Source organism: Perognathus longimembris, chromosome 17 (genome assembly GCF_023159225.1).
Source record: "Perognathus longimembris pacificus isolate PPM17 chromosome 17, ASM2315922v1, whole genome shotgun sequence".
Lineage (NCBI taxonomy): Eukaryota > Metazoa > Chordata > Mammalia > Rodentia > Heteromyidae > Perognathus > Perognathus longimembris.
Genome location: NC_063177.1, coordinates 28,989,059 through 29,001,591, shown reverse-complemented (window position 1 = coordinate 29,001,591; position 12,533 = coordinate 28,989,059). Strand labels below are relative to the sequence as shown.

The following is a 12,533-nucleotide window of genomic DNA, read 5'->3' as shown; positions in this document are numbered from 1 at the left end:
ACTGGAAGCCAGACCATCTGCCCCTGGTTGCATTGTACCCTCTCCAGAGCAGAGATGCCCAGCAGTGGACTCTGAACTACAAGGAGCAGCCAGGTTATTGCAGAGGCTGCTTAAATACAGACTGTCTTTTTTGGATTTAGGAAAAATGGAAGGAAGGAGAGACCTTGTTTTTGGATAAGCTAGTACCTCAGAATTCTAATCTGAAGAGTCTGATTTTTTTTTGTAGTAAACAATGTAGCTCCATTTATTTAATATCCAACATATCATCATTCCACTCTCTCTGTGAGGAGGAGCTGTTGTCATCTTTGCTGTACAGCTGAGAAATTGGAGTGTCAGGTCCTGCCCTCAAAGATGTGGAGAGCTGGGACATGGATGTAAGACCTGCCCTCTGATGGAGCAGGATTCTGTCACACAGAATCCTGTGTTCTGTTTGGAACAAAGTACCTGAGCAGTCCTGACCAAGAGGCCATGTCTGCTCAAGGGGGTTCTTGCCTGGTCTGTGATCATTTCTGGTACTGCTGCTGTCTGGATTTGATTTTCAGGGCATCTCATGGCATGTTGCAAGGCTTTATGTCCAGGTGATGAACACCACAGGATTAATATGTAGCCTAATAATTTGAAGTTAAACAGTATCTCTAAAACTTCCTATGTGGAGAGGAGTCAGCACTCACTGTCACCACATATTGGGTTTCTTCTTTCACTTGCCTCCACTTAGGAGAGGGACAAAGCAAGATACTTAATTCCAACAGCAGAAGAGCAGATGTGAGCCCTTGCTTGTGAAGAGCATGTACCGTGTGTATGTGCCCGTGTGCATGTGTGTGTTTGTGTGTGTGTGTAACTCAGGGCCTCATGTTCTCCCTTAGCTTCTTTACTCAAGATTATTGCTCTACCCCTTGAGCCACACCTCCAGAGTTCCCAGGCATGCTTCTGTATTAGCTCATTTACTTCTCACTATAATCCTTGGGTGAGGTGTTTTGTGAGTCCTAATTTACACAGGAGGAAGTAGAGGCACAGGGTGGTTAAGTGACTAGTTCAAGGTTATTTGGGGAATGAGCAGATTAAGGATCCTAGCTGTCTGACCTTAGTGCATATGTCTTTCTTTTCCCTATCAAAACCTACTTCCAGTTGGGTGAGTTCTTATATCAAGCAGAAAGGGCTGCTTAGCCCTGTATTCTGTTGTCCAGCTGTTGGCAGCCTAGGCTGACACCCAGTGGGGTCCTCATGCAGAACTGAAACCCTCAGAGACCTAAGAGCCCCCCAAGGGCTGAGCAGAGAGGACTCTTCCCCAGGAGTTCTGTGCAGATCACTAGCATGCTCCTTAAGTGCACTATTGATCTGGAGAGCCTGAGGACAGGTGATGATTAATATGTATCTTCAGCTGCCCCTGACTCAACTCAAAACTGGATAATCAGATATTTTCTTTCTGTGTATTGATGGTGCTGGTGTGTGGTGGCCATGTGCTTCCACTTATTGTGCTCAAGGGCAGTCGTAAGTGCTTCCAGAAGGCTGCCTTGCCTTCCTGAGAGCTGCCAGTGGTATATTGTTTTTTGAGATCTGCTTCAGCCTGGCCTTTGGCTTGGGACCTTGAGCATCATGTGGAGTGGTTCCTCATTGCAAACAGCACAGGAGGCCCTTGAACTCTTCCCCAGGCTGAAGCCAGAGAAGGGACTGGTCCAATCTTCCCAACCAGGAAGCAGGTGCTAACACCCATCATCTTAACCCTCAGGATTCTGGCCCATCTCTCAATACAGGACCTGGCTGGAACTCCTGCCATGACCCTGAGACTGCTAGCTGATCTCTGAGTGCCTGTGTCTCCCCACCTAACTCCTGAAGTTCTAATGCACTCAGGAGGCACTCTATGACTCTGTTTTCCTTCCTCATGCTCTCCATGTGGCCTGGAGGCCCAGGCTAGGACTTCCTTTGCTTTAAGAGTACAGCCAGCTGTCTTATAGCTCACATACAAAATTGTTCTGTTTGGTGATTTTACACAGACAGGATGGCTTTGTGGTCACCCCGGAATAATGTAGAGAAACCCTATGCCACACCAAAACTCACATAGGGAGCTGTGTTCACATGGTTGGGCCCCTTGGCCACCATCCCAAGGTTTGAAACAGGGTCCTTGGAGCCATTGCTTATGATTTAACATACTTCTTTTCTTTGGATTTTTGTGAAGCTCAACTTCCTTTACAGCTGCTTGTATTTTAATGCTTTAGAAAAGAGAGAAGTAGCTCAGTGCTGTCCACTGATGGTCTGGTTCATGGAACTGTTATAAATTAAAGATTACAGCCATCCTAGAGATCATCTTTAAACAAGCACAGCTCCCTCTCTGCATGCTCCCTGAGTGTGTAAGTTTTGTGTATAGCGAGTCCAAAGCAAACAGAGATGTTCTTAAGAGGCATGGTGAGAGGAGACCTGGGACAGCAGGGAAGGAGAGCACAATGGGGGAGATCCTGGCTGGAGCTTTGAATCCTTGGCCTCCTGTGCAGGGTAGCGTGCTGTGCTCAACACACACTGCCTCATGTTGGTCCTTTGTATAACCTTGGGGAAACTTGGGATTTGTCCACTTTTTAGGATGCATGTGTGCGTACGCATGCACACACACACACACGTGTCCACTAACACCCACACACTCCCATCTTGGCTGAGGCCCGTGTGTAGATGTTATGCACAAACACTTCAGACAAAACACTTAAATTAATTGGGTAGCTAGGCATGGTGGCTCACATGTGTAATTTTAGCTACTTGGGTGGCTGAGATTGAGGAGATAGCAGTTCTAGGCCAGCCCAGACAAAAAGTCTGAGAGATCTCGTCTCAGTGCTGTGCACTACTGTCATGGCAGTTGTGATCATGGTCTAGGCAACAGAGTAAGGCACTGTCTCAGAATAAGAGCAAAAACAAATGGAAAGGGGGTGACAAAAAGAAATGTACTCATTACCTGACTTATGAAATGATAGCCTTCTGTACATCACCTTTATCATTACAATTTTTAAAAAATCCTTAACAAGTTTAATTAAAAAAAAAAAAAAAGAAATGATGATGTGGTCCAGCAATAAAGTGCCTCTAGTAAGCAAGAGACTCTGAGTCCCAATTTTAGTACCAGGAAACTCTTGCTGAAAGCAGACACCACGAAGGCAAAAGGGTCTCTGGGCAGCAGAATAAAAACATAGAACAACCATTTAATGGTAGCAGTAATCAACATTTCTAAGCTTATCACTGAAAATACAAAGATGTGGATAAGTAATTCCTGTCCTGCGCAGAAGAGCACTTTGATATCCGTGCTTCCACTTAGCCTCACAGCATCTTGAGGAGGGAGTGAGGGGTACTACTGAGCCCCTTGTTTTGGAGATTTAGTCTTGCTCAAACACTCTGCAGAAAGCCAAGATCAGGAGCACAAACAAGGCTAAATCCCAAACCTGATGTGTTTAGGTCAGCAAATTTTCACTGCAAAATGTTGATGTAGTTCCCAGGGCTGCATCATCTTGAGTTTATTTTAGGCAGACAATTGCCTTCTAGGTCATTCTCAACCGTTTAAGTATTCTTGGCAAGAGAACTTATCTGAATTGGCCAAGGCTCTTGAAGTTGAGAAAAAAGCATCATATTTCTCTTCTCCATCTCCATGTACTCTGGCCCTTGTGGCCCTCAATTAGAAAGCTCATTACTAGTAGGATGGAGAGGGGTAAGGGAAGTGTGGCAGCATCCTGCTCAAGGGCATGTGTGGCAGACTGGTGTTCCTTGGCCAGTTTACCATTTCTCTAGGTAGACTTGGTGTCTGGATGGAGAGCTGGATGTCTTCCTCTTGACCACATTTCCCTAAGGAATCATGAAATGTTGGAAGGTACATGGGTTCTAGAGCCAGAAAAAATCAGCAACTTCAGAGTTAAACATTCCTTAAATGCAGGACTTCTTAGAACCTTTATTCAGCTAACATGTTCTGAGAAAGTAGGAAATTATGCCACTGAACTGGTTTTAAGGAGACTCTTACGGGACTGATGTGCCTTGAAATATTCCTTGAGACCCTTTCTAACGTCTCATCGTCTTTCAGGCTTGAAATTCCCCAGCTGTGACACCATGGGAGTTATTAGAGTGCTGCTAACCATCTCTATCACATCTTTTTAAGTTGTTTTTCTCTTGGTGACCCTAGGTCCTGACAGAATGTTTCCCTCTTGGAAACCAATTACTCAGTAATTATTGGGGATTCAGATAAATTCTGACCTCCTAGATTGAAGTCAGATAGATACATCTATGTCAATTTTATATGTATAATATATACTATGGTGCATATATTTAAATATATTCATATAAAATAGTTGCTTGAATATGTGTACGCATTATGTCTATTAAGTACACGTATATGTGCTGTATAGTTTATAACTTCTCTCTGTGATGCTTTGGTCCAAAGCAGAGAACATGGGATCTTGTGGTTTGCTTTAGAAGCTGCTTATAAGCATCCAAATACAGTATCTGACTTGGAACCACTGGATGTGTGGATAGGGAGCCTTCTCTAGTTGGTATACTCTTACTTCTTCCAAAAGCCCAGTAGCTCTGCCTATAACTCAGATCAGCTGCTCTGTAAACTCGGAACATAATTGGGCCCCTAATTGCTACAGATGCCATCTCTTGAGCCAGGTTTGGTGTGCAGGAGGAACCCTGTGCAGGCCACAGGAGAATAATTTGAGAATTCCCTTGCTCTATGGTTGCTGGGCACCTTGTGACTGTGCTGGGTTGTTTGCTTTGGGTAACTATGGCAGCTTCTTTAATTGCCACCAGATAATTTTGGCCTGGGCTCAGTGCTGATTGTTTTGCTGCATTGCTTAGAAGAATGCCTACCTTTCTCTAGCTGCTGGAAAGACATTTCACAAGGACAGGCTTGTGCTATAGTGTTTTTCTTCCCATTTAATGAGTAAAACTTGATTGTAGGATGTTTATACAGTGTGTTTTTGACTGGAGCTAAGTGTTTCTCACAAACATCCTTGTGACATTTTACAGATTGCCTTTGGGTTAAACTTGGGTCCCTGTTAACTTTCCAAGTGTTCTTCGCAGTTTGTTTAGAGGAATAAATAGGAAAACGAGCTGAAAAGAGGCCAAGCAGGAGCCAGGGATGCAATGCAAGGCTGTTTGCCCCAGTCAAATGTTCCAGAAAATGGCATCAAACTCTTGGAGATGGGAAAGAGGAGTTGTGAATCATCTTCTGTGGCCTTCCCTCTGCTGAGGTCAGAATAATACAATGCTCTCAACCTTTGACCCCTGGCTCCAGGTTTATAAAGCTCCCTTGGAACTCCACTAGATTCTTGTTTGATTATTACACTTTTCAATAGCTACCAGCTTTGTTTATTGAAGTACCTGGTGCCAGGCACAGTATAGTCCTGGAAACAGGACACACAGACTTCATCCTTGGAATCCTCATAGTAAGATAGAGTCGAGCACTAGGTAGCACTAGGGGCACTGTGGCCTGAGGAGGGGCTGGAATAAATGAGCTGGATTCCCATAGGACATGGTTCTAGTGTCTTAAGAGTGACTCAGAATGTGAATTTGGAGATCAGGCAGCAAGCAAGCTAGCAGTGTCCTATGGGAGGCCGGGATGCTAGCTATGGGATGGTGATGGGTGGGCCCAGGTCTCTGGCCCTGCAAGACTAGAATTTATCTACAGAGGAGGGGATCTGTGGTTTCTGAGAGCTTCATGGGAATCACCATTGCTGTGGGAAGAGGATTTTCCGGGCAGTAAGTATGGTTTACACACACAAGTGAGATTGACTGAGAAGACAGCGTGGGTTCTCAGGAGGTTGACAGACCTTAGGCAGCATACCTGGTGATGTTGGGAATGTGCTTGGTAGGTCAGGAGTGGTGAGGTCAAATGCATGTCTTCCCTACCACTGTGCCCCATCCCTTTCAGTGCTGGGAACCTCTTAAGGAGAGACTTATCCCCCTTTGTGTGGGTGCTTTGGTAGAATGCCATGTGGACCTGTATTAGCCTTTATAAAGTTTCCCATCGCTCTCTTTGCCCCATCTACTGCGAGAACGAAGACCATTCTCAGCAACCAGACTGTTGACATTCTAGAGAATGTCCACATCACTCTGAAGGGACACACGGTGATCGTGAAGGGCCCCCGCGGAACCCTGCGGAGGGATTTCAACCTCATCAACATAGAACTCAGTCTCCTTGGAAAAAAAAGAAGAGGTTCCAGGTTGACAAATGGTGGGGAAACAGAAAGGAACTGGCCACCATTTGCACTATCTGTAGTCATGTATAGAACATGATCAAGGGTGTTACACTGGGCTTTCGCTACAAGATGAGGTCTGTGTATCCTCACTTCCCCATCAATGTTGTTATTCAGGAGAATTGGTCTCTAGTTGAAATCTGAAACTTCTTGGGTGAGAAATACATCTGAAGAGGACATCCGGATGAGGACAGGTGTTGCTTGTTCTGTATCTCAAGCCCAGAAAGATGAATTAATCCTTGAAGGAAATGATACTGAACTTGTCTCAAATTCAGCTGCTTTGATTCAGTAAACAACAACAGTTAAAAACAAGGATATCAGGGCTGGGGATATGGCCTAGTGGCAAGAGTGCTTGCCTCGTATACATGAGGCCCTGGGTTCAATTCCCCAGCACCACATATACAGAAAACGGCCAGAAGTGGCGCTGTGGCCCAGGACTGGCAAAAAAAAACACACACACAAAAAAACAAGGATATCAGAAAATTTGTGGATGGTATCTATGTTTCTGAAAAAGGAACAGTTCAACAGGCTGATTAATAAGATCTAAGTTAACCCATTTTCAGAAACACTATCCAGGATCCTGACAACCAGTTTGTGATACTTAAATGATGCAATAAAAGAATTCTATTGACTTGAAAAAAATAGTTTCCCCTCATCTCAACATCCCATTTTCCTGAGGTGGAATTGGTGACACTCATATGATACCTGAGCAGGTGCTCATGGGCCACCTCACCACTCCCTGCTCTTGACCTGTTCAGAGTGACTGCACAGATCACACTAAAGCAATGTCATCACACAGTCTTCTCTGGGCTCTGTGCACCAAAAGCCTTCTGCTCACTTCCCTGAAGGCCACTGGTCACCCCAGGCAGCTGTTTGGTGGTAATTAGTCATCCCAAGCTTCACAGTTTCAATGACTAATTGTCTTAAATTTTAATAAGTACAGAAAAAGAGAGTGCTGATTTATTAAAAATTAATCTTTCCTAAGAGTTAACTTCAGCAGAGAGGGACAGAGGGCAGGCAGGTAGAGCGTGTGTGTGTGTGTGTGTGTGTGTGTGTGTGTGTGTGTGTGTGTGTTTTAAGGTGCTCCTTTGTGACCTTGTTGATGGGACCATGGAGCACAATTTCCCGTCTCCTTGCCAAGGTCGAATTTTCCAAAGGAGAGGGCAGCTCTGTACAGATTTCCTCCTCTGAGTCTTCCTTTCTCTTTCTCCTCCCCCATCCCTCTTCTGTATTTGTTTGCTGGGGGTGCAATAGCAGTGGGCCCAAACTGGGAAGCTTCAACTGCAGAAATGGATTGTCTAACAGTTCCGGAGGCTGGAAGTCCCACATGAAGGTGCAGGACAGGGCTGTTGCTGGAGTACTGGCAGTCTTAATCTTCTTTGTCTTGTAGTCTCAGTCTTGTAGTCTTTGCCTTCATCTTCATGTGTCCCTCTCCTAGAGTGTATGTCTGTGGCCACACTCTCCTTTTCTCTCAGGACTCTTGCCACATTAGGTAATGGTCTTGCCCTATTTCACTTTGAGTTCATTTTAACAAGTAGGTCAACAACCTTCTTTCCAGGTAAGGTCACATTCTGAGGGACTAGAAGGTTTAGGATTGCAACAGCTTGGTTTTTGGGGGTCAAAAAGCAATCTATATAATCTCTCCTTCTCTTATTCTGTTCCTTCCCTGGCCTATCTCATTCTTGAACTCTTTCTTCTGACTTTTCACTCTTTCTCTCTTGTCACCTGTTCTTCCTGAGCCTTCATGGTTCATGATTCTTATAATTTAGGACATCCAGAAGACATTTGTGGGTGGGTAGCTCCTTGTGTGCCAGCCCCATCCTGGGCTTCTGCAGTGGTGGGTGTTGTGACAATGCAAATCCAAAATACCATATCTCACTGTTTCTTGACTCCTCTGCCATTCTCAGACAAAATTTTTCTTCCAAGAGGTCAAAGAAGTCCCCTGTCCTGGGTTCAGTTCTAAGTAGGGCATTGTGGGTGGAGACAGGAAAACAAGTATCTACATGAGTCTGCATACTTAAAAGATAATTTTCTTCTATTGATCAAAAAATATTCTTGTGCAGAGCAGGGACATCCCCTGAATACGCTTTATCATTTAAGGCATTTCCTCCTCGGAGGCAATCCATTTAAGTGAAGTGCTGAGCTAGCCAAGTTGAAATTCAACAAGAGGGGAATGTTGGCCCCCAAAGCATCATGGGCCATTAAGTCTGTAATGTAGCAGAGGCCTCTGGGTAGCCAGAGTTCTTGCCTTCCCTATTAATTGCCAGGGTATGCTACAGTTCTCTCTTGGTGCCTTTGGTGTCAGGCCCATACATTCCCACCTCTCCCTTGGCCACTGACATACTGGAGCTAGTGAGTATCCAGGTGACTGCCCTAGATCTCAGTGAAGGCCAGGGGGTCCTCCAGCTACAGGTCTCAGGAGAAAACATTGCAGTTTCCCTTTGCAATTTGGTGGACCCCAGGCCTGAACTCTGAAATGCTCTAGACGGGCACCTGGATCTGGCTGTACTTCCCTCTTATGCTAAGACCCTGGCATGCCAGGGATAGCTCATTTTCAATCTTGGGGAATGGGGTAGGGCTAGGCTTCCAGCATTGTGGATATAGCAGTGGGAGTGGTAGGCAAGATGGATAGGGCCTTTGTCAAAACCAATAGTTTTGAAATGACTTTTGTTCTTGGGGAATTTCCAGCATGAGTAAAACCTAGAGGCTCCTGAGGGTTTTGAGAAAGCCACTCTCTATTAAGCCTGCTACCAGTTCTGTCTCTTAAGATTTTCTTCCCTTTGGTCTAGGTCTCTTGGTTTTCACTAAGTCTGCCTCTAGACCAGACCCTTGGGACTTGGCCTCATTTTCCCAGTTGCTTTGGTATCCTTCCTGGAAACTTACCCTGTTCTCTATGGACAGTACCACTCATGGGTATGATCAGAATTTCCAAGTTACTCTTTCACCTGGAGCTCTAGCCCTTCCTAGTTTAGTCCTGCCCAACCACATTTCCCTGCTCGTCTCTGTTCTACAGTGTGATCTGCTACCCTAGCACATTTGATGTGCCTAGTGTTACCTCCCCCCCCCCCCCCACCATTCCTCATCAAACTTGGTTGGATCAATCTATCAACACCAATTTGGTTCCATCACCATCCATATGATACAGAAAGATGCTTTTCTCTTTCATTGGTTCTCAAGCAGAAGGTCAGGTTAGGTCAAACCTGGTTAAAGCCACTTCTCCGAGGACAGATACAAAGAAGAGGACCACTAAATTCATCGCTGGACATGGGCTAACCTCTTTTACAAGGGAGCCATTTTCTCTCTGGTATATTAGTATCCCCTTTGTTATGCCATCTGGAGCCCTGAAGGTTCCTGGTAGGCCACTCTGTTCTTCTTTTCCTCTTTTCCCTGAGATTGGTCCATCTAGCAGTCTGCAAGGCCTCCTGCTTCAGCATCACAGGACGATACTGGACCTGCCAGAAAGTCCTTAGTTTTGAATAGAAGACAGTTTCAGGTTGGTTGTGTGGTTTAGTGGTTGAACACTTACCTAGCATGCTTGAGGCCCTAGGTTTGATACCCAGATTGGCACAAAGAAAACAGTCTATGTCTGTTGTCCAATATTAGGGAGCTTGTGGTTAGTGTGTACCTAGCATGAGACACTGTATGAGAAAGTGTGTTGTGCCCTTCCTGCTATGTGTTATGGCTTCTTTGCTTCCTTCTGGTAATGTCTATCTTATACCTACCCTGGTAGATGCTCTCTTCCTTCCACACTCATGCCACTCTGTCTTGCACCATCTATGTCCCATAAACAGAAAAACATTATTCTTTTGATAGAACCATCAAGAATGGCTCTAAGTATGAGGTGATTGTTGTTTTTCATTGATGTCCTTTTGTGTTTTTCCTCATGAGTTGAGTGGTTTGGAAAACATACGTGAAGGGACAGAAGAAGGTCTTTTGTTCAGAGCAAAGCCAGCGCCAGATACATCACAGATGGCCTTTTCAAAGGCAGAGATCGAGGACTGGATCTCTGTGCATGGTGGTTGAATGGTTGCCTAACCTGTGTGAGGTCCTGAGAATTGAGCCCCACCACTACAAATAAATAAGCCCACCAAAAAACAAGCAAATAAAACTTACCAAAATCAAATCAAAGACAGAGATCCTCCCAGGCTCTTTTCCTTCACGGGGAAAATAAGGTCAACCAATGTAGTTCCATCAGAAGCTATTTTATATGTATATATTTACACACACACACACACACACACACACACACACACACACACACACACACACACACACACTGTTCTGCATGACAGGCTGTTTGCTAGCTCTGCATAGGTCAGTCAGGCCTTACTCAAAGCCCATGAGTGGAGACTGGGTGTAGTCCCATGTAGCCCAGAGGCCCAGAAAGTGTAGGAAGGCCTGGAAGGTAGTGGAGGTAGGCAGAGCCTGTATGTACCCTTTGTTTCCTGCGTTGCAGCCATTTTGCCCTTTCTCTCCTACTTACCACCCCTGTGTCTGTGTAACAGAGCAGCCAGAAACCCAGGCTGTACTTAGCAGCCCATTGGCTTTATTAGAACCTGAGAATGACACAAGAATGCTGAAGACATGAGGCTTTTAGTGAAGATTTGCTCAGCTCTGAGCCCGTAGAAGGTTCAAAGTCTATTAGGCAGCAAATGCTTTCATGGCTATGGAATCATAAGGTTGATTTGAAAAATTGGCACCTAATGGCTTACAACTGGAATAAATTTCCTGGAATTGGACCTCTGAGAGAGACTTGGGTGCACACATGGGGCTTCTCCCCAGCTCACTGCACATGTCGCTCCTGGTACTATTTACTGTGACCACCAAGACTCAAGAGTCCCTGCCTCCATCACTTCACACTCCCCTCTTCCCCCCCAATTAGGCAAAAGGCCTTGTCACTCTTCATTTTTCAGTTTGGACCCAACATTTAGTGGCAGCCACCATGGGGGAAGCTTCAAACTGGAATTTCTCCCTATTGGTCTTTAAAAGGCCAAGCAAGGCCTAAGAATTCCTGAAAAATTAATGGGATCTCTGTGGGTTCTCTGTGCTTGCTGGTAACCTGGCCCCTCGAAGGCCCTCTGTGGCTGGGCGGCATAATGGCTGCTCAGCAGCCGCTCTTTTGTATGCAAATATGACCTAAAGAAGTAGGGGAGGCAGCCGGCCATTGTTGCCTGAGACTGTGATTTCAAACAGCCAAGCCGCTTTAAAATATTCCAGACAGATATTGAAAATGTCAGCAGCCGGTTTCTCCCACTTACTTCTCACTTGGCTCTCTTTTCCTTTCCGTCCTCCCCCTGCTACCACCCCACCATAAAATATAATCAAAAAAGCTAGTAAATAATTTAAAGAACTGCCTCAAAGGATTTGCAGACTAGAAAGAGACTCCCTTCTCTGGCTTAAGTTGGGAGAAACTGTTTTCATTTTTTTTCTTTCCCAAGATATTTAAAATATTCAGGAGTGTCCCGCAGGGTCTTGAACTCATAAGTGTCTGCATTTTTCTCACTATGCTCTCATCCCCTCTTTTCTTTATTGATTTTTTTTAAGGTTGCTGTTGGCAACATTTAGGTCCAACTTTCAAATGAAAATCATATTTCAGATACTGGTCTTAAGTCAGCCCAACCTGATGTTTGTTTCCTTCATCCCAATTCTGTGCTCCCTTGTCTTTAATTTAACGAGCAGGTAGAACCAGATCCTAGCTACTGTGATTTTTTTTCTTCATCCTATTAACTCTTTTCAAAGGGGTCCCTCCCTTGCCTTGTAAGCAGAAGGGAGGGGTGGCTCAGACCTCTGAAGTTGCTTCATATCTTCTTCCAGAAACATAATCAGGACTGGACCTTCCATCTTCCCCTGTTCACCTTAAGCAGAGAGGGCTGACGGAGCCGGAAGCTTTGGCTGGGGTTAGAGGTACATACAAACTTGGGAAAACCTTCAAGTGGACCCAAATCCTGAAGACAGACATGTTCCAGGAAGGACTCTTCAATAGGTGTGCATTTCTGGGTTTCCCAGTAGTCCAGAGGCCAGGAGTCTGCCTGGTATGGCAGGGGACACTTGTACCTGGGACAGGATAAGTTCTTGATAAGTGCTAGATGATTAGAAGGAATAAATGGAGATGAATAGATGAGTGGCAGGAAACAAGGATGGAAAAACAGATGAATGGATAGAGGGACAGATAAGGATGGGTGGGCAGAGGGATGGAGGAAAGGAAAGAAGGCTAGAGGGATGACTATGTAGACAATTGATGGATGGATAGGTGGAAGAGTGACTAGAAAGGACCAGCCAAGGATGGAAGACAAGGCAGATGAAAGATAGGTAGATGAG

General features: G+C 45.1%; 1 protein-coding gene and 1 pseudogene across 13 annotated transcripts in view; both read left to right on the top strand.

The window, feature by feature from the left end:
• Positions 1 to 12,533, top strand: part of Msi2 (musashi RNA binding protein 2) — a 369,528-nt gene that overhangs the window by 180,844 nt on the left and 176,151 nt on the right. The window lies entirely within an intron of this gene.
• Positions 5,947 to 6,757, top strand: LOC125365732 (annotated as a pseudogene).